The following is a 22936-nucleotide window of genomic DNA, read 5'->3' as shown; positions in this document are numbered from 1 at the left end:
CCCTTACTCCAGTCTTCATTCTCATTCACAGTCTTCAGAAATCATGTATTTATTAGTAATTATTTTTTTATTTATTGCAAAAACTAATTTCTGTTAGAGATAGTGCTATACACTATTTTAGTGTACTTGTTTTAATAAATCAACATAAAGATATAATAAATTAAAGAGGCATGTCTCTAAGGAACAGTAATGAAGGGTTTCCTTTTGTGTGTGATAAATCAATCTGCTAATAAGTACAATGTTATGCCTGGCCCGTCCTATTTGCAGGGGTTTGGGTGGATGCTGGGTGGGGAATCATGAGATACGGTAAAAGGAGCCTGACCGGCTCCTTCTCCACCCCTTGGCTGGCCCTTTAAAAGATGTCAGATGAAAAGCAGCGGAGATTGTTGCTTTCCCTCACTCTCTCTCTCTCTCTCTCTCTCTCTCTCTAGCATTCTTCTGTCCTCGCCCCCTCAACACCCACGTCTTTTCTCTCCTCCTCAGCTGCCCACACACACCCTGCTCACACTCACAATGACACACACCCAGGACCCTGCTGCCTCTGGTTGTCCCTATAAACTCAGGATGCAGGACCCCCGCCTTTCGCCAAGGTGACCCCATCCGCTCTAGTGCACGCTTCCCCCTTGCGTATATCCTGTGAGTGGTCTGGTCCGCCAGTGAGAGAGAGAGGGAGGAGAGGAGAGCCACTGCTCCCCCCCCCTCTCCAGAGCCAGTGCTTGAGCACATGAGAGTGACCAGCGGCGCAGCGGCAGACGCCCTCGCCCTGGAAGTTCCGAGCACGTTCTTTAGAAACATTCCATTCCACGCCAAGAAGGCTTTCCTGCTCTCACACCCAGCACCCCCACCCTCCTGCGCCCACCCTCTGCGCCTGGCCTCCCCCTGCCCAGACACGGGCTCTTTCAGGGCTTCCTGGAGTACCACCTTCAATTATCTCAGGGTCGGACAGAAAGTGCTGATGTTATACAATGCTGATAAAGTTCCCTTCAATGCATTCCTCACTAAGGCAGAGTGGCGTAATCAAAGGCGGGACTGATTACTCTGGCCTGGGATCGTGCTGGACAATGGCAAGGGTGATGTAGAAAGAGAAACTCAGAGAGACAGATAAAGAGATCTGGGGGAAGAGAGTAACCTTGGACTGGAAGACTGAGCAGAATGAGAGCCAATGGAGAGCGAGTGCGGGAGGAAGACATGAAATTAAAAAAAGTGAGAGAGAGAGAGAGTCAGCGGCTCTTTTTCAGCTGTTTACAGGGCTATGGGTCACTAGGGTTCATTTCCTCCAAAGCACACACGTCTTTATCTGGCTGACGGAGCAGATAGAAGTCTGGGGAACGCTAGAGGTGTCCCAGCCTATGTCCCTTTGTCTTTAATTCAAGAGGAGCGCCCCGTCCACCGTCACACATCCCCTGCAGACTTCCTGGTGCTGCTGTATTGTCCGCCTTTGCCCTCGCGTGTGATTCAGCATAAAAATCTGCACTTCTCTGATCCAAACCGATTCTCCGTCTATGTTATGTCTGCCTTACACAATGGTTTTCAACATTAGGCATTCATGTATTAGGCTGACTTTCATCATCTCAAAGAATTCACTGTCTGTAATCAATGTAGAAGATAGTCTTGACTTATTGAAGAGTAGTATAACTTAATTTAACAAAATTATAAATTTTGTCCAATCAAATGGTCTATATAATGAGAACATCTCTCCCATTACTAATATATACTGTATAGAGAGAATTATCTATAAATTATTATTAACAAAAACGACAAAATATTATGAAGCTAACAATAATTAGTATACAGGTATTAAATATTTGGGTTTGGAATTTATTATGAATTATTTATTTTAAAAATGAATAAATTTATTTAAAATTAAAGTTAAAAATACATAATTAAATTGGCATGCATAAATAATTTAAAGGGTTACTGACAATCCTGATATATTGTTATGAAATTTTAAGCCCTAATAAAGATACCAGGCCTTAAGTAACTAATTGTGAACACTTTCATAATTTTTCTTCACTTCAGTAAAAAAAAAAAAAAGAAGAAAAACACTAAAATATGTGCAGGTTGCGTCAATTTGTTTGGAAGAAACAATAGCACATATAGCCTTTGAAAACACCAGATGTCGATTTCTTCATCATCGATGAGTCAAAAGCAACACATTTCTGGTTTGTTGTCGCTGAAGGACTACTTGAGTGATGGAGATGACAAAAGAAGTTTTGAGTTGATCTTTAGTTGATTCATGTGGTGATGCTGACCGTGTGCATTTTAGGAAGGAAACATAGGGACTTCACAGCGTTGTCAGGAAAACAAAAGTGTTCTGTCTGAACAGCGATGTAAAAATAAGAACTAAAAGAGAGTGAATAAAATAATCTTTGACATATGACTCACGGTACTGCATCATTCATGTGTAATACTATTCTCTTGAAAGAGCACAAAAAAAGATACTAGTCACAGGTTGAGAGGAGAGGATGATGTGTCATCTGTTAGATAAAAAGAAATAAGCAAATCGATTATTCAGCTGTACATTATTAACGTCCGAAGCCAGTCTTACAACACATGAGAGTTGAAGACAGGAAGACAGGAGAGGAGAGGAGAGGAGAGGAGAGGAGAGGAGAGGAGAGGAGAGAGAGGAGAGGAGAGAGAGGAGAGGAGAGGAGAGGAGAGGAGAGGAGAGGAGAGGAGAGGAGAGGAGAGGAGAGGAGAGGAGAGGAGAGGAGAGGAGAGGAGAGGAGAGGAGAGGAGAGGAGAGGAGAGAGAGGAGTTGCCCCTGTGTGGGTCTGAACAAAAATGAGTCACAAGTGTGCTGCCCACTCAAAACACCCACACAAACCAGAGAGTGGGTGTGAAATCGCTGCGCTCAGAGCCTACGGGCTTTATAGAAAGGGATAGATGATCGTTTTGTCTCTCCATCTTTCACTTTCTCTACTCCTCTGCACAAATACACCTCTTCTACCCACGAGCTGAGCCCACATCGAGGGAGCGTGTTATGATGTCATCTCCTCAGATCTAAAGAACCACGGCACTCAGGATAATGTGTGGGCTATTATCCTCTATACGTTGGTGCCACGTGCATGTTAAATACTGCATTTTTTGTGGAGGATACTCTGCATTCCTTTATTTCAAACTTTTTCTTTTTGCACCGCTCTGAAACAAATGACCACATTTCTTTTCAACCCAACCTCCTGCCGCGCACTGATCTCACTCTTAGCACAGACCCCGGATCAAGTCTGGCACCTGCCAATCATCACCTTAACTTTCAAAAGCACACCATCAGAGTCTGTCATTTCTAAAAATGCCCACTGCAGCTTGCTCACCCTTAGGAAAGACACTAAAGAGAAAACGTTGAACCTACCGATGCAGGATTCTGTTTTAGCAGGTCCATCCTGTTCTGTTTCAGGAATCGTCATCTGAGGTACTACAGGAAAATGAGAAACAGAAGAAAGTGTGTTATAATAATGATCCATCAAAACCTTGATCATCATTAATATTAAAAGCATATATATCATTCTTAAATCCATTCCAGCCATCATGGACCAATATTATGTTGCATAACATGTTCAATTCAAATTAAACCCTTAAGGACTGTGAAGGAACATTTTGTTGAAACGAACCAGCTAGATGACACTCAAGTGAGACAGATTGCTCATTAGAATATTTCACATTTGCGTGTGGGCGATCACCAACAGCCATTCTTCATCACAACTCAAATAATCTCCAGGGATGAGTGCTTCATCTGGCAAAACAATCTCAAATCACACAAATAATCATCTAATTTCTTCCTTGTATTAATTATGCACTTTATATTAATTATAACCCCCGTAACTGTGAACTGTACACTATGGATAAAAGGTTTCAAATATTATTGTGTACAGTAATTGAACACGAAAATGTGGCAATTAGACAGCCGCTGCTATAAAACGGAAGCCCTTTTAAGGCACTTTGAAGAACTTAACTGAAATATACAGTGGTGTGAATCAAGCGCATCCTTATCATTATGCATTATTCAAAAAGTTGAAGAACTGGATCCATTAACAGCACTTTTGAGGGCGAAAAGAAAATTCTCTGACATGTCTGACAGCACAGAGAAGACCCTGTTAATGCACTACTTTGTAACTGATCAGACGCACCATTTGCTGAAAACTGAAATTACATTTTGACATAGGTTTACTGGGAAATAGTCCAATTTCTTTTCTACAGCAGTGCGGAATTCAGCAAATACGAGACTTCAGGCATTTAGAACTTTAGTTTTTAAGTACGCAAATTAATCTCAAAAGCAGACTGTGAAAACAAGATCAGGTGCTACACAATGCTGCCCGTCAACATTCAGACAACAGCTATTGTTACAGATAAACTGCTTACCATATTTTACAATATCAAATGTAGATATGGCCAATAGGATTGGATTTATTTTTTACTTCTTTCACATAAAGTTTCCTCTTATCACCCTCTGCATTAACTTCACAGCATGTCTCATGTGTGCCCCCTGATGGAAAATATTTGAAACAAAAAAAGTACAAATTCACACTTAACAGGAATTGTAGGATTATTAGGCTAATGATTTGTGAGTGCATGACTTTATTTGGCTTACATAAAAAAATCGAATTAATTAAAAGTTGTTACAGGTGAAAAAAAGCATTTTAATTGTATACTTAGAGCATTAAAGCTAATTTGTTTTAGTAGAATTAGTATAGCACTAGTTTAGTAATTAAAAATGAATACAGAGATATTGCTGCCACTTCTTTTGGTTTGGGGGTGCGTAACAGGACGATGAGGGGTGCTGGGGTGAGTGGATTTGTTGAATCTATGTACATAATGTATCTGCTCAATCTACTTGCAGGCGTCCGCCACTGCACTTCGTCTTCCTAGGCAGTGGTGTTATCCTTGTCATTTGAGGAAAAAAGAGGAAAGGGGAAATGTGTCCCCCCTTGTTTCCCATCTCTAAACTCGCCCCTCTCTCATTCCCCAACTCAATTCCTTCAGTCCCCCCGGGGCAACAGCATTCCAAAACACACACAAGAATTTCCTTTTCTTCAGTTCACATACCCTCCCCTCCTACCTCACATCAAGAAGAGGGAAAAAGAATACATCACCCTCAACCAAATGGTCCTTACACTAAATGTATAAAAGGAGAGAGAGAGAGAAAGAACTAAAACGTCTGTGCAACTTATGCCAAGTCATTAAACCACTTTTTCACAGTCTCTCTATCCTTGCTCTCTCTCTCTATAAAATGCATTTGTCAGATACCACACACACACTGTTGCTACAGCATGCTGTGCGTTTCGTGCATGCCGCATTTTAAGTTCGAGGCTTTAGAGACAAAGCAACAAATGCAGGAAGCAGCAAAAATAACTCTTCTTTTAAAAATTAATCATCACATTTGTATCACATTTGTGGAATTCAACCTTATAGTTTGGCCTCATGCTTCTCGAAAGGAAAAAGATGAACCAATTGCTAAAAAAATGCATCTGAAGGATACCCAATCTGCAGTTTATGGCACAATATAATAAAACAGACCCACCTTTTGTTTGACTTTGCTGTATGCTCGCATTCGTCCTCCGCGCACCATCACCGCTGATAGCGGACAATATGTTTCTCTGCGTCCAGGAGAAAAAGAAAGAAAGGCATGAAAAAATGAGCTCGGTCGACAAAATGAAAGTACGACTCCGCTACGAATGCAGAAACACTTCATCATGTTCATTAACGCATGTTTCATTCATCTGCTTGTCTTTTCCCTTTTCCTTGCGCCGGCCGCCTTTTCACGTTGTGCATTGACATATCGAATGTCTTGGAAATGCCACTACTGCCCCATTCACATGAACGCTGCTGACTTCACTAACCAGCATTCAGTTCAGAAATCCCCCTCTGCTGGGGCCGTCCCTTCGCGCGCGAATATCACGGGGATATAAAATAGCATACTGCAGGCAGGCCTATAATATACGCACACGAGTCAGAAATAGACTTTTGTGCAGAAAAGGCGAAAGTTATACGCTGAGATGACATAATTTTTCTACGTTGATCTATGTTTCTGAGAACAGAAAGCGTACAACATCTGCGTCCTCATAACTAATTTGTAGGCAGATGATAAAGATTTCAACAGTAAATTCAAAGGGGAATTTGGCAGTACATTTTGTTCTTCGTGTCGACAATACTGTACATTTTAAAAATAAAGCCCGATGCTGACGACAACTTTTTAAAATTCCAGTTTTTTTTTTTTTTTTTTTTTTGGTTACGCAGACAACATCATATTTGGAACAGTGTTAGACTAATTCAGAATAATTCACTGATTTTCGGGGATTAAAGGACTTTTTAATCAAAATACTTTTTTAAATAATAAAACAAAAGAAATTATAAAATAGACATTTTATACAAAGAGTCAAATTTCTACTTTTTGAAACAACGTAATTTTTTGTGTGATATAGCCTACTCGTGACATGTAAATGTATAAAAGAATAATAAAAGTAGCCTACTTGTTTCTGTGGACGTACCAACAGTTAACGATTTCAAATAGAACGCTCTCGAGCTCCACTGTTGCTATGGTTGCAACGCAGGCGAACGCGACTTCTGCTGGCAAGCGTCTATTTAAATACACTTAGCCTACCCTAACTTTTGTAGCTAGTGGTTTTTAAAAATGTATTTATTTATTTATTTATTTGTCTTTAGGTACCTATAGTCCTGCAGTTTTGCTGAAATGACATGGTTGGGAATCACCATTTTACAGAATACAATAACCTATTATCTAACACAAACAAAAATACAGAAAACACACACCCACACTCACACTCAAAATATGTATTGTTAAAATAATTCTTGATGTGAAGTTTGTGCCACAAATAACCATTAAATAGCATACATTCTAAGAGTATTTTTTGTATTGTTAAGAGGTTAAGTGCCAGACTTGCATAAATTGAAGGGTGTTTATCTCAGTAGGCTACTTATTTTGCCCCTAAAATAAATTTAAGGATTTTAATCCAGTTGGGGAGGAAGTTATCACTTAAGGCATTCAGTTGATTGATGCACATTTGGTAAAAACATATCTGAAACAAACCTTTCATGTGTAAACGGATGCTTTGTAACAATCTTACATTCCCCAGATGTGGATTCTGAAATTTGTTCATTGAAGATTATTGCTTTTGAAACTGAATGGTAGTTCACAAATCAGTTCCTCATCTAGACATTATAATCTTTTTGAGGTCTAAGGAAATTATGTTGTAACTCCAAAATTATTCATTCAAATTATCCCATAGGATACAAGAGAATTTAAGACCTAATCAGTGGCAATGGAAATGTAAAAAGCTTTTAATACTTTCCTAAGGCACAATTTCAACTGCAGTGCATGCCAGATGTTGAAATGTGCATGTTGACAAATGAGTTATATGTATGTGTTCACTAATTTAAGTAGTTTTGCTGTAGTACTTAAAAGGGGAAACCACTGAGCTTTGTGTACAACCTGGTTGCTTTCCCTCAGTCTCTCCACAGCAGAGTTGTTTTTACAGTACACACACGGGGTTTCACCAGAGACTAAGATTAGCAGGAAAGAAGTACAATGGGAGTTCACCTAACTGAACACATCATCTCATTCACAACAGACCATGAACTCTCTTCTTCAATCCTTTTCCCGAATGCAGAAAGGATGCATGGGGGAAACACAACAGCTGTGGGAGGTGCCCAGTGATTTACATAAAAATTTCCAAAGTGCCAGATTGGCATATGATGAAATGTCTTTTCTTTTTCTTTTTTTCATTCTATCTCACACTTTAACAGAGAACATCTCAGAGAAGGCTTTCAAGGGAAGGATGAACAAACGATGAGCTTGGGGAAATTTGCACAATTTGACCGGGTTTAAAAATCACATTTCAAAGATTCTAAGGATGGATTCTCGTTTATATTCAAAACAGCTAAAACAATGTGCACATACATTTAATTTTAAATAAAGACAGCGGAATCGAATGCAATAAACTATCATTTACAGAATTAGATCAAGCTTTAATAAATCAATCTCCCTTTTGAATTATGAAATGTGATACTATTATTTATTATTAAAGAGAAATATTATGAATATTAATGATTTTACTCAGAAAAATCTAATTTAAAATTTATTTCTAATTTCTCTCATGTGTTGTATCTAATTTATATTGTTCCAATCTAATCAGTGTGAGCACATCTGCACTCAGGAAAATATGAAAACAACCTGCGCAGCATGTCTCTTCAGCCCTGCTCACACACACAGCACAGTATGAGACTTAACTGGTATGGAAACATTTTAAATATCAGTTTCACAGCTGCTTCAGCCAAATAAGACACAAGTAACAGACAAAGAGTGAGAACAAAACTGTTGATAATTTGGTTACTGTATACAAAAGTAGATTAATACACATTTAAATATTGCATTTAAAAAAATGTAGCCCCCTGAACAAGGTTCTGCTTTTCTAACACTTAACAGAACTATTGGACATATTTGTTGTTTATTTTTGACATACATTCCATTAACTATTAAGAAACATCTAAATTCCTTACAATAAAATAATAATTAAATGTAGACCTACACTATTTCAACTCAGTTTTTCTTTAAGAGTACCGTGATTTAATTCCTATGTTATTATCGTGATCATTAATGACTTGCCGACATTTATGTTTTCATTAGTTTCAGGACTAACCTCTTGAAATGACAGTGGCAAGTGGTTTAATAACAATGTTTTAACAAAGTGATCCATTTTCATGGTACAAACTGTGAATGCACCTATTAAAACCAAGAAACTTAGGACCAACTGAAGTATATCTATAAAATATTTGGAGAAGGCATTCTGTGTAATGCGAAGGAAAATCTGTACAAAGAATTGTGCCAGCTGTAGTATTTGGCAGTGAGTACTCTTGTGGATCAAGTGAAATCCACTGGCAAATACACCCCCCCCCCACTTAACTTCCAGGTCATGATAATGAATCAGTGCTGATTTACTGTTTATGAATAGCATGTTACGATATGGGAGAATTCAGACATAAAACCAGAGAGGTGCTCTAAGAGCTCCAGTCAGCTGTTGCTAGAATGTATTTATCCATGGGTCTAAACGATATTTGTTTAAATGTCTTTTTTTTAGTTAGACCAGATATATTGTAATGAATAACCATTCCTGTTATATGCCATGTATTCTAACATAATGCACCATGTTACCGTTACTTTTCTACGTTCTTTGATTTTGGATTCTCGGGTACATTTAAAGGTCTGCCGGATGATTGCCTACACATGAACAAAAATTCCTCATGCATGAACAAGGGTCTCAAATTCCTAAATACCATGTCATCTTAAAGGAATTCAGAGGAACTTTCACCTCTTTCATCATTCACACAGTCAACTATAGAATTGATTTGCAATGTAGACAAACATACTGTTTCTCAATGAATTTTTAGGTCAGAACAGTCTTCGAAAAGGGATATTAAATGTTTAGATGAGACAATGTACGCATTTTGCATGCAAGAACAATTAATACATAAGATCAACTAATTCAGTTTTTTAAAATCTGGCAATGTTGAAATATCTAAGTCACAGACAGAAAATCAATTGAGAAAGACTGAATCAATTCAAACCCATCAGACCTTATAGCTAACTGAATTGATACGCATTCAGTGAATACAGTTTAAAATAAAGACCAGATTTGTCCATTTTTAATCTAAAATTAATCTAAACTGAACTAACAGTTATGGTTTATTGTGTTCATAATTGATATTTGTGTGTCTTAGGTTTGCTTTTTTGTCCTTAAACGACACATCCTGCAGAGATTTTCTGGTGAAGTACGTGAGTGAACTATAGTGAGTCGGTACTCACTAAATGCTCGAGTTTGAACAAGCGGCAAGCGGCATAGAAACGTCCCTCTTTGTTTGTCATTTGTAAGGACGGAATGAGACCACCTCTCAGACCACACACCATTGAAATGCTTTGGTGCATTGATCAGTGAACTGGAAATGAAAAATATCGCTAGCCCCGCAGGGAAACGACAGCAAGACACTTCACGCTCCCAGCAGACAGTGCGGTTCTAACAGCACCACAGGTGGGTCTCTTTGTATCCCCTCCCGGTTGTGCCCCATTTTGGGAAAGCCCCTCGGCGGCAGGCAGCAACCGTCTCCAGCTGAACCTGAAATACAAGACCGAGTGCTGGATTTTCCCACTGCAGAAAGAGTGGATTGATTCCCAGAGATCCGTCTGAGCTAAACCCTCTTAAATATCCCCCAGGCTTTTGTCTTCACGTTTCAGATGAAATTCATCGAGTGCCGTTTCAGAGAGTACAGGAATGCTCCGGGTCTGACAGGCACCCCTCACCTTCTGCAAATGTATGTATTGGGTGGAATACTTCACATACACACTCTTCACTTGTGCACACATGCATTTGGTCACCCACACACAGTGAGCTACACCCTCCCGCACAAATACCTATATCCAAACACCCACACACACACTCATGTGCTCCTGAGTGCACTTGCACAGGGCACACACACACACACACACACATTTTCACCCACACACACACACATGCTCCTACACAATAACTTTCTCATGCTCTGATCTGCATACAACACAAACAAATACAGCCGATAATGGCAATAGCCGAGATCCCGCTGGCAAGTTTAAGCATTCTGGGAAGAAGCATACAGGTGTGTGCCATTTATCTCTCTTTAACTGTGGAGAACAAAGAGCAAAGCTGCATTTCAGTCTCTTAAATTCCATTCTAGCAGACACTCTTTGAGCACAGCGAAAAGAATTACAGATCCCAGTCTGTGAAATAAACCTTGCACAGAGGATCCACTGTCACTGCAGCGCACAGCAAACAGTGAGGCACCTCTATACATGAGGAGTTGAAATTAACCACATTTTTTTTAGCACGAGACGGACTTGAGTCAAAACTTTACATCGTTGCAGAAACTCTCATTTCATCTGAAATTTCAAGTCGTGGATAAACTCCAATTATTTGCTTTCACTCAAAAAGTTCACATTCACCTTCAAAAGAATCTTACCTGCACACATGGCATGCGTGTGATTTGTTTCTTCCTTTTTCTTGTCATTCCATTTCCTCCAGTGCTCATGTGCCTGTGACTGACTGCAGTATCCTGTTGAGATCTGCTGTTCTGTGTGTGCGCGCGCACGCGTGTGTGTGTGTTTGAGGCTGAGCTTTTGCCGTTCTCTGCGAGTGTCATGCTGGAAGTGTTGTATCCACAGGCTACCTTGGGTTTAACTACATAGCATCGCTACACCCCCATGGCTGCATGGTAAGCGTGTGTGAGCAGGGAAGGTTTCCTGCCTACACAGCTCTGTAAGTCTGCCCCCGGCCCACCCCCACCACACACACACATTCACTGCCTACTTTAAAATGCCGTCACCTGACCAGCCTACCAGTCAGCCCACACACGATATCTCCTCTTGTTTTTTTCAGAGTTTTTTTTTTTTCATCAGTTTTTCACATCTCAATTACGGTTATGCAGAAAAGGGAATAAAAATAACTAAAAGAATCAAGGAGAAAGTACAAAAAGTCAGCATACTGTAATTATTCTTCCCTGCAAGAGGCATTATGTGAAACTCTTCATAAGGCACAATCAGAATTGTTGTGCTTTATTAATGAGAGAAACCATTAAAATGTACTGTAATGTCTTAAAACTGTATAGAGAAAACATTTAGATTAATATTAACTAATTATATATTCAAATTTCTATTCATTTAAAATTCTATTAATATATTATTTAAAAAACATTATTTATTTAAAAAACATTAATTTAAATTATATTTTTAAATGAAAATAATTTTCTGTTAAGTATTGAAAATATATAAATATCTGTATTATTATCATTAAAATATATATATTTTTTTAAATAAAAAAGCATTGTGATACTGTTTATCCAATATAGCTGTTTTCACAAGCTAGGGCTGATCTTACAGACAAATAATCTGTTTGCATGATCCAGTTAGGATTTGTCATCTGAGGGGGAAAAAGGAAATTGAATGTGAAATTGTAATTCATGACCTCACAATGCTCCCTGTTATTGGATTGATTACTCACTCCATTAAATCATAAATAGGTCATATCAAAATGTGTACTGTTTTCCATGTGTGTCTCATCAAACCAGTCCTTTAACACTCATAGACAGTGCACACTTTTAAAAGTCTGAGGACTCATGAAATGTCAGTGAACGGAAAACATATGCCTTTTTTGAGAACACAATCAGAGAACAAACAGCTTTTAAGGCAACATCACCAAAAAAAAAAAAAAAGAAAAGAAAAATCTGAATGAAAATGGGATACATGGTCCCAATCAGTCTTTCCATCAATTCTGAAATATTACAATGGAGCAGTTTATTACTACTCTATGTGGAAGGAAGCTGTTTGTTGTCCATATTCTTACATTTTAAACTAACTAGACACAAAGAGATCATAAAATACGAACTTGTCTATCTGTAAGCCCACTTAGACAACAAGTGCTCTGTAAGAACCAGTCACCTCAGTTATACAGCGTTACCTTCAGTGCTGTGCATTAAGCAGTAGTGGGTGTGTGCGCTTCAATTTGTGAACTGGGAATTTGACTATTTTAGAGAGCGAGACAGAATATTCATATACATTTAGGTGATATGGCTATATGGACAAGAGGAAGGAATTATGCCTGGACAGAGCACATGCCCTTTATCAGTATGCAGACAGATTGTATAGACTCTAATGGAAACAAGGGGCTTATCTAGAAAAAAATACTTTTGCTGGTACCTAAATCACTCAACATCAGTTGTGAAAATCATTTTTTTTTTTTATTAGTATTCAGCCTTTCTATACAAAATATAAGCGTTCTAAAAACTAGATTTACTTGCAAAAAAAAAAAAGAACAAAAAAAGCCATAATATTGTATATTGGCATAATATACACTCTTAAAAAAAATTCCCACAAAAGTGTTTGTGTTGCAATGCAATAAATGTTGGGTTTCTTAGAAGAATATTTTAATAATATTCTCAAAACAAATGTTCTATATTGGCATCAGTGGTTCCATGAAGTACCTTTCACATCCGTGGAGTCTTTCCTTTTCACAAAAAGTTCTTTGCAGTGGAAAAAGGTTCTTCAGATTATTAAAATGTTCTACACATTATTTTAAAAAAATTGCTCTTTTAAGAACTGTTCTGAAAAGTTTCTTTGCATAACCAAATATGGTTCTTCTAAGGCACCTTTTGACCTTTATTATTTTAAAGAAACTTTGTGTAATTGACATTATCCACAGATGTTAAGTTCTTCATGGAACCGTCATTTCAATAAACAGCCTTTATTTTTAAGAATGTTAAGAAAGGTTAAGAAAAATAAACTTTTTAAAATAAAAGTTTAAGATATGTTCCTTCAATTTTGCACAATACTGATTTTCAAGAATATTTATCTTTATTGATGTTTAAATGGTTTAATTGGAAAACAAAATATTTAGGCCTAATGTAAATATATTAAATATTAATACATTAATATATATATATCTCATCATGTAAGCAAGTGCAAAGACCCCACCTTTACACCCTCACCACAGTTTCCCGACAATCCTCTCCCGCCTTAACCCAGATTTTACCCACAGAGACTGTTTATCTGCTAACCCTGTTCTCGCACACACTCCGGTCACTGGGTTCTTTCTCCGATTAAGGGTGTCCACTCTTGATCTTGCTTTTTAAAGTGAATTTACCCAGGAACAACACAGATTCATGCTGTGGAAAACTGAAATACCTGCAAACAGCCATATGTACTTCATAAAATACGGGGGGACCCACGGAATGATAATGACAGGAACAATTGTTGAAATGATTGCTTTTCATTAAAGATCAAGAGTTACCCACAATCAAGAAACTTTCATGGTTCTGCATACAGTTTTTCAGCTCATGTTGCCCTTTTGCTGGTTTGGAGTTTTTAGAAAGAATAGAATGCAAGTGACATTGTTATCTCTCTCTCTCTCTCTCTCTCTCTCTCTCTCTCTCTCTATCTTTCTTTTTTTTTTTTTTTTTTGTCTTGAGAAAGACAACTGCCAGGAAGAGTCATTGTTTCAATCAGTCATCTTCAAGTAAGGTACTTTTCATAGGTGGGATGTGGACAGACACAGTGGGAATACCCTCTGGACTCTCTGCTCAGACAATGATTACTGCAACAAGGCAGCATTATCTTTACTTTCAAAACATTTCTAATGATTAAGAACTTAAAGGAACAGTTTAACCCCCCCCCCCACCAAGGTCAGAAAGCAGACTTTACTCATGGAACACATGTGAGCCATTTTGAGCAGATATCTGAATTACTTTCATTCAGAGTCCCCAAGAACTGATGAGCTAATTCAAGATAATTCCGACTCACATGTTCTATTTTAAGTAATTATTTTTAACCTTATCTTATCTGCAATATTAGAGGAAATGCTGTTTTTAGTGTTATTCTGGCATCTGGAGCCAGTTAGAATTGCTTTGACACTAGTTAGGTCATTATAATTTATATAACGGATATTATATTTAAAAATATTGTATATTCTTCTTTAAATTAAAATTCAAGATGATAAATAAAAATGTACGGTATGTTAAGTGGAGGAGGACATGCTGGTAAAATAATGTTCTCATTTTGATGTAGAAGGGAGTTCCCCTTGTAATTTCACAGCAATGAAAACAAAAAGAGACATCGGTAATTCACAACAGGGTGCTTATTAGTAATGTGTAATAATTTTGCAGCGAAATTGTTCAAACTAAATTTAAAACACTAGGGATGTGTTGATTTAGGTTTGAAGTTGCTTTATGATTTGATTATTTATGGAAAGCTACGACCCAATGAGCACAATTTTCCGGTCAAATCATGTTTGCCTGGTACCAGTAATCTTTATTCATTCAGTAAAGAATATAACTCAGTTAATTTCAGCTTGGTGTTAACAAGTTGCTAAGCTGATGTTGTGACAGGATAACAACATACAGAAATGTCGGTTTAAATAATTAGATTAAAGTATGTGTTGTGAAAGATCGGCACTTCGATGGACTGGGTCAGGTCTGCCGTTGACGCCTCACTTACTTCAGTGGATGTTGGGGAAGAGGTCTTGCTGACAACTGGGCACGAAGAGGAAATTCTAATTTGTGCTATCTGAAACCTTCTGATAGCATTATGCAATGCATTCTGGGAAATGAAGTGTTCTTCCACACAGTTAATTAATTATATCTATCTAGCCTTTACAACTTTTTTTGAAGGTTTAAACAAGACAACATTCTTCTAGTTAAAAAATTAGTTATCAATTAATTATCGATTTCAATTCATTTTAATAGTCATTATCAGAACACTATGTCATTACTGTGTAAACTAAGATTCTGTATTTCTAAGAATATGCAAATCGGAAATTCAGACTGCAGATTGATTATGACTATAACTGCTATCCAATTATGAGAGCTGTGGAAGCAAAGAACATCAAAATTGAACTTCCATACCTGGAATGGCTTGGAACTAAATGACTGCTTAATGTGGAAGCGTAGAAGAGAGAGCAAAACAAAATATCAGTCACGAATTATAAGCAGAGTATGTGAGCGGAGCGGAGCGGAGCAGCAACAATTTCAGTTACGGGTTCACCATTTCCCACTCCACGTTCCACTGATCAGAAACAGATCTCCGCGCTAAATTATTTCACTATGTTTGAAAAATCTAAGTTCTGTTCAGAAATTATATTAAACGAAAAATAAATGCATAATACTAGAAGAATAGTTTTAACATGGTTTATTGGAAGACTACAATTAGCCCAAGTCCATATTAAATGATTGAAGTCACCTAGCTTACTTGTCTCTGCATGTCTCTCTCTGCTATTGCAAAGCAGTGTGTAGTTGCTTCAGAAACAGAAAGAACACAGTATGTTGTAACTTTTCCGTTTTCCTTAATTCCTGAATGTATGCGTGCGATCTGTATGTTATGTGCGAGCATGTGTGCTTTGTCCATGTGCAGCAATGCACATTAGTTTTGAAAAGAGATTAACAAACTGTACCATTTATAACATGCTTTGACTTCCTGCACACGTCCATCGCCAATTTAACATTTATATGCGATCCATATATCAAGCTAAATAATTATGTTTAATGGGTGAGTTTGCATAATTTGTGCTCATGACAGAGTAGTAGTGGAGAGTGTTCGGAGCGAGACGAATACTTCAATCCTTTAAAAAAAAAATCCTCTCCTAGCTCCAGGTAAAATCACGCCGCTCCACTCCTCACTCCGCTCTCACTCTGCTCCGCTCACATAGGCTACTCCAATTAGAAGTAGAATATGAGGAATTGTTAAGAAAAAAAAATCTAAGAAAATCTATATACTGTAGGCCAAGAGGAGACTGGATTCCCTTGCCACTAAACAAAACTTGGATCTTGTTAGACTAGAATAATCTCATGTGCTGGAATACCACTCTCTTCTGAATGCACATACAACAGCGGAAGCTTGACATTATTGTTTGTAAAGTTTTAAATTTGGGCATTTGTCTTACACAAATGCATTGCTTCACTTCACTTCAGAAGGCCTTTATTAACCCCCAGAGCTGTGTGGACGGACGCACTTTTTTTGGCTTCAAAATCTCAGCCCCCATTCACAGTCATTATAAAGCTAGGAAAAGCCAGGACACTTTTAATATATATATATATTGTCACGGGAAGAAGCACACGACGAGCGAGTGAGTGAAAAATATCCCCGAAGGGTGGATTTTATTGAGAGTGCCAGTGAGGAAGTGTCGAAAGTGCGGGTCTTCGTGTCCGTGTCCTTGTATCCCTCTTGTGCGCGTGCCTGTGCTGTGCCGGTGTCACCGTGGTTCGACGGGGCTGCGGCTTAAGGGCTGCTTTCTGCGGGGAAAAGAACAAAGAGTCACTTCCTGGCATGGAGACGTTGCTCTCCTTCTTCCTCCTCTGCCGCATCTTTATAGCCCGCTTGACGAGCCGCAGCTGGGCTTGCTCAGTGGCTGATGAGCGGGGACAGGTGCGGCGTGTCGGTTGCCAGGGCGACGCTGATGAGGACTCGGGACACTTGTCACACTCCCCCCCCCTAAGCGTCGTCCTGTGTCTGCGGGAGAATGGGGAGAGAGGGTAGGGGTGGGGAGTGGAGCCTGACAGACCTGCGAAAGCTGCCCACATCCTGGAAAGGCCGTCGGCGTTGGCGTTGGCCGTCCCCGCCCGATGTTGTATGGTGAAGTGGAAGTCCTGGAGCGCTAGGAACCACCGGGTCACCCTGGCATTTGTGTCCTTAGCCCGTGCCATCCACTGTAATGGGGCGTGATCCGTGAGGAGGGTGAACCGGCGGCCGAGGAGGTAATACCGCAGCTCCAGGACTGCCCACTTGATGGCCAGTGCCTCCTTTTCGACGGCCGCGTACCGCGTCTCAGCGGGGGACAGCTTTCGGCTGATGTAGATCACCGGGTGTTCCTCACCGTCGTGGACCTGGGAGAGGACGGCTCCCAACCCGGTGTCTGATGCGTCCGTCTGTAGCAGGAAGGGGCAGCTGAAGTCGGGGGCGTGCAGGACTGGTTCGGAGGTGAGGGCCATCTTCACCTGCTGGAACGCCTTCTCCGCCTCCGGGCTCCAGGGAATCTTCTCGGGCTGCCCCTTCCTGGTCAGGTCTGTCAGGGGAGATGCTAAGGAGGAGAAGTTAGGTATGAAACACCGGTAATATCCCGCCAACCCCAAAAAGGCTCGTACCTGGGTTTTCGTTGAGGGCTTCGGTGCGGACAGGATGGCCTCCACTTTCTTCTCCTGCGGCCTAATGAGGCCGCGACCGACCTGGAAACCCAGGTATTTGGCTTCTGACAGCGCTAGGTGACACTTGCGGGGGTTGGCGGTTAGTCCCGCCCGGCGCAGCTCTAACAGCACCCTCCGGCGCCGCTCTAAATGCTCTCCCCAGGTCTCCGAGTGGACTACCACATCGTCCAGATAGGCTGCGGCGTAGGACATATGGGGCCGCAGCAGGATGTCCATCATGCGCTGGAAGGTGGCAGGGGCCCCGTGTAGGCCGAAGGGAAGGACCCGGTATTGCCAGTGGCCACTGGGGGTAGAGAAGGCGGTTTTTGCTTTGGCTTCCTTAGTCAGGGGGACCTGCCAATATCCTTTCGTGAGGTCTAGTGTAGAGATGAACCGGGCTCTTCCCAGGCGGTCGAGCAGCTCATCCACACGGGGCATGGGGTAGCCGTCGAACTCGGAGACCTCATTTAGGCGGCGGAAGTCGTTGCAAAACCGGAGGGTGCCGTCGGGCTTTGGGACCATGACGATGGGGCTTGACCAGGGACTCCGAGATGGTTCGATCACACCTAACCTCAACATCTCCTGTACCTCCTCCTCGATGGCGTGTCGCCGAGCCTCCGGGACTCGATAGGGCCGCTGCCGGACGATGACTCCAGGTGGTGTCCTTACATCGTGCTCGACGACCTTGGTCCTTCCGGGCCGGGGGGAGAACACATCGGAGAACTGACCGACTAGGTGTTGCAGCTCCGCCTTCTGGGCCGCGGAGAGGTGTGGATTGACATCTACAATCACGGGAGTAGAGGCGGTGAGGGCCGCAAGTTGGGGTCCGGTCCCCACCCAGCGTTTCAAGAGGTTGACGTGGTATAATTGTTCGGGTCGACGCCGTCCAGGTTGTCTGACCCTGTAGGTGACGGGCCCTACTCTCTCCAGTACCGTGTACGGGCCTTGCCATCTTGCCAGGAATTTACAGGCTGAGGTGGGGACCAGGACCATTACGTGGTCTCCTGGCTGGAACTCCCGTGGTTGGGCGGCCCGATCGAAGTGGCGCTGCTGGGCTTGCTGGGCCTTGGTCAGGTGCTCCCGGACTAGTGGCATGACCCTGTCGACTCGCACCCGCATCTGGCGGACGTGTTCAACCGTCGTCCTGAGGTTGACTGGTTGTTGCTCCCAGGCCTCTTTAGCCACGTCGAGAAGCCCTCGGGGTTGGCGGCCAAACAGAAGCTCGAACGGGGTGAAGCCCGTGGATGCCTGGGGGACCTCCCGGATGCCGAAGAGGACGTAAGGTATCAGCTGGTCCCAGTCTCGTCGGTCCTCGGCGGCCACCCGTCGCAACATCTGCTTCAAGGTTTGATTAAACCTCTCGACGAGGCCGTCGGTCTGGGGGTGGTAGACGGACGTCCGGAGTTGTTTCACTTTCATGAGTCGACAGAGGTCAGCCATTAGCCGGGACATGAAGGGCGTCCCTTGGTCGGTCAGTATCTCTGCCGGTATGCCGACCCGGCTACAGAGGAGGAAGAGCTCCTGGGCGATGGCCTTTGCGGTGGCTTTGCGGAGAGGGATAGCTTCGGGGTAGCGGGTGGCATAGTCGACGATGACCAGGATGTGTTCATGCCCCCGGGCGGACTTCGGCAGCGGCCCAACGAGATCCATCCCGATGCGCTCGAAGGGCACCTCGATGATGGGTAATGGAATCAGCGGGCTGGGGGGAGGTGTGTGTGGTGAGGTCCTCTGGCAGATCGGGCAGGCTTGGCAGAACCGCTTCACGTCGGCGTCCAGGCCCGGCCAATGGAAACGGTCCCGGATCCGCTGGATGGTGTTCTGGGCCCCAAGATGACCCGCCATCGGGTGAGCGTGTGCCAGTTCCATCACCGTTCCTATCTTGCTGCGGGGCACTACGAGCAGAAGCTTCTCCTCCCCCCTCCGCTGGGCGGCACAATAGAGCAGGCCATTCCGGATGACGAAGTGAGGGATGGGGTGAGGTGCTGGTTGGAGATCTTCTCCTTCCGCAACCCTCACTTGAGACCAGCAGTTCTTCAGGCGATCATCCTCGTGCTGCTCCTTCGCGAAAGCCCCACCTCCTGCCACCTGCTGAAACACATCAAAATATAGGTCAGAATTTTGGGAGGGGGGCTCACCTTCTCGAGGGCTGTCCGATGTCAGCAGCACGGGATGTCGAGGAGGTCCCTTTTCTGGCCTCCGGCGTCGGCGGTTCCCGGTCGAGCTGGCAGGCTGTGCGGCTGCGGCGAGCAGACGGTCGAACCCCGGCCAATCTCTCCCGAGGAGGACGGGGACGGGCAGGTCCTTCACGATCCCTACTTCCAATGACCAGGTTCCCGGGGCAGCGGTTATGGCGACTCGCCGAGTGGGGACCCGTCTGGTATCGCCGTGGACGCACGTGATGGCCATCCGGGCCTTGGCTCCTGACCGTGGAGGGAGGACGGTGGGCCGCATCAATGTAATGGAGCTCCCGGAATCCAGCAGCGCCGAGAACGGGCGGCCATTGACGGCGACTTCGGCCCGAGTCGCCCCAGCTGGGGGGTCGTGAACGGCACAGCCTGCCAGCCAAGCGCGTCCTGGGGAGCGTGGTGGTTCCGTTGGCATGGGCTCGTCCTGGGGACCGGGAACCGCTGGCCTGCTCAGGTGCCGCGAGGTGCCCTCCGGCGTGCGTCGCTCCTGGACCACCCTTCGGGGAAAAGGCGGCGCTCGCTCCCCAGCCTCCCGGTGGTAGGCGGCATCCGCCAGCTCAATGGCCTCGATCACTTCATCCACACTGGAGGGGTTCCGCATGCCTACCGCCTGGCGGATGGATCGGGGCAAGGCGCGAAGAAGGCGGTCAACGGCCACGCGCTCCGCCACCTGGTGCGCGCTGGGATCCCCGGCCAACAGCCAATGATGCGCCAACCTGGTGAGTTCCGCTGCCTGGGCGCGAGCGGGCAATCGGGGTCGATATTCCCAATCGTGGAACTGTTGGGCCGCACATATCGGGGACAGACCCACGCGGCCGAGGAGTTCTTTCTTTAATTCATCATATGAAGCCCTTCGGTTGGGAGTCAAAGAATAATAGGCCCGCTGTGCTTCCCCCGTCAGGAGCGGGGCGAGGAGATGTGCCCATTCATCCATGGGCCAGACTTCGCGCACGGCTGTGGCCTCAAACATCTGCAGGTACAGCTCGACGTCATCACTCGCCGTCATCCGGGGCACGAGCTGCGCGGCTTGGACGCGGGGATCAGGCAGCGGAGCGCGCTGGGCGGTGGCAGTGCGAAGCGCGGCGAGCTCCCGTTCAGTTTCCCCTTGCCGCGCGGCCATGTGTTCAACAAATTGTTGCTGGCGGATGCTCACCTCGGTGAGGTGTTTGAGCAGTTCTTCCATCACGGGGGAGGAGCTGCCGCCTGCACACAAAAAAAAACAAAAGAAGAAAAAAACCCAACGGTGAACGGGGGAAAAAACTCACAATTTTGGTGATCGCTGTCGGTGCTTCTTTCAATTTGCTGCCTGCATTCTCCACCAGTGTCACGGGAAGAAGCACACGACGAGCGAGTGAGTGAAAAATATCCCCGAAGGGTGGATTTTATTGAGAGTGCCAGTGAGGAAGTGTCGAAAGTGCGGGTCTTCGTGTCCGTGTCCTTGTATCCCTCTTGTGCGCGTGCCTGTGCTGTGCCGGTGTCACCGTGGTTCGACGGGGCTGCGGCTTAAGGGCTGCTTTCTGCGGGGAAAAGAACAAAGAGTCACTTCCTGGCATGGAGACGTTGCTCTCCTTCTTCCTCCTCTGCCGCATCTTTATAGCCCGCTTGACGAGCCGCAGCTGGGCTTGCTCAGTGGCTGATGAGCGGGGACAGGTGCGGCGTGTCGGTTGCCAGGGCGACGCTGATGAGGACTCGGGACACTTGTCACAATATATATATATATACCACCTATATGATGGATTGAGGGCGAGTAAATCTTTTTTTAACTGCATGTAATGTACTGTATATTATAAAAATATAAGGCCCAAAACCATTTTGGGATCCTTTCTGTTAACACTTCTTAAAATATCCATTGTTTCTTAATTTGAAGAACACTTCTATAATCTGAAGAACCTTTTCTCACTACAAAAAAACTTTTGTGAAATAGAAAAGTTCCATGGATGTTCAAGATTCAGCTATCAATGCTAACAGGGAACCTTTATTTTTAAGTGTGCACTAGCATTAGTACATCAAGGTATCATTAAAGTGAAAAAAAAAAGGTAGGCATCATGCAATTGAAGGTGGAGTGACTGTTGTTTTACACTTGTTTGCTTAATTTATTATTTGTAGCTGTTGGCATCTGGTGGGAGGCCTAGACCAAAGCCACTTCCTGAAATGTTTAACGTCTGACAAAACCAAAGTCAGAATCGTAGATAAGGAACAAATAAACCCACCTCACCTGCTTAAGGAAGGAGACACTCCAGGTACAAGTACTATGCAATGGGGTGGGCTTAGCCGTTCAGGCACACCCTAAATAAATGCTCTGTTCCCCCCATTCCAAATCCAGTTCCTCTAGTAAAACAGTCATTTAACTCATAAAGGAATTCTGCCATGCAGCATGCACAAAAATATATATTTGGGGATTCTCTATTAAGGTGCTTCATGAAACAGCTCATGAGGGCTTCTCAAAAACTTGCTGGACATGCAGACAGCTAATTAACATCAAGACATCAAGGAATGTGAGAGGGAGTCACCCTCCAGCAAAGCAAAATTCACAAACTGACAAATGTGAGCATTCCTAGATAGTCAAATCTCTCATTCTGCAAGCTTGGCTGCATTTCTAAGACTTCCATAGCTCCGTTGCACTTGTTATAACAAGTAAGAACAGGACACCCTGCTAGAGAAACAGTTCCTATGCTTTCAGCTGGGGGTGAGTCAGGTGTGGAGGATGGCCATAAATCTACATACCACTCATAATCAAGTGTCAAAGGTCATTCTGACATAACCCACATACCTAATATACACATTGTATAATTTAATAAAATATACACTAACATTTAACATTTTGGAGTCATTTTTGAGATTTAAAAAAAGTATTCAGTGTTACAAGATCCTTTAGAAATCAGTCTAACATGCCGACTTGGTGATTTGAAAACAGTTGTGCTGTTTCATACATCTGTGAAAACCATGATGCATTTTTGTATAAGATGTTTTTTTTTGTTTTTAAATCATTTTCATGTTCCTCAATAATAATATACAATGTGCAATGCAATACAGTACAATAATCAGTAAAT

This window comes from Carassius auratus, chromosome 34 (genome assembly GCF_003368295.1).
Source record: "Carassius auratus strain Wakin chromosome 34, ASM336829v1, whole genome shotgun sequence".
Classification (NCBI taxonomy): domain Eukaryota; kingdom Metazoa; phylum Chordata; class Actinopteri; order Cypriniformes; family Cyprinidae; genus Carassius; species Carassius auratus.
The sequence above is the reverse complement of the archived record's forward strand: the minus strand, read 5'-3'. Positions refer to the sequence as shown.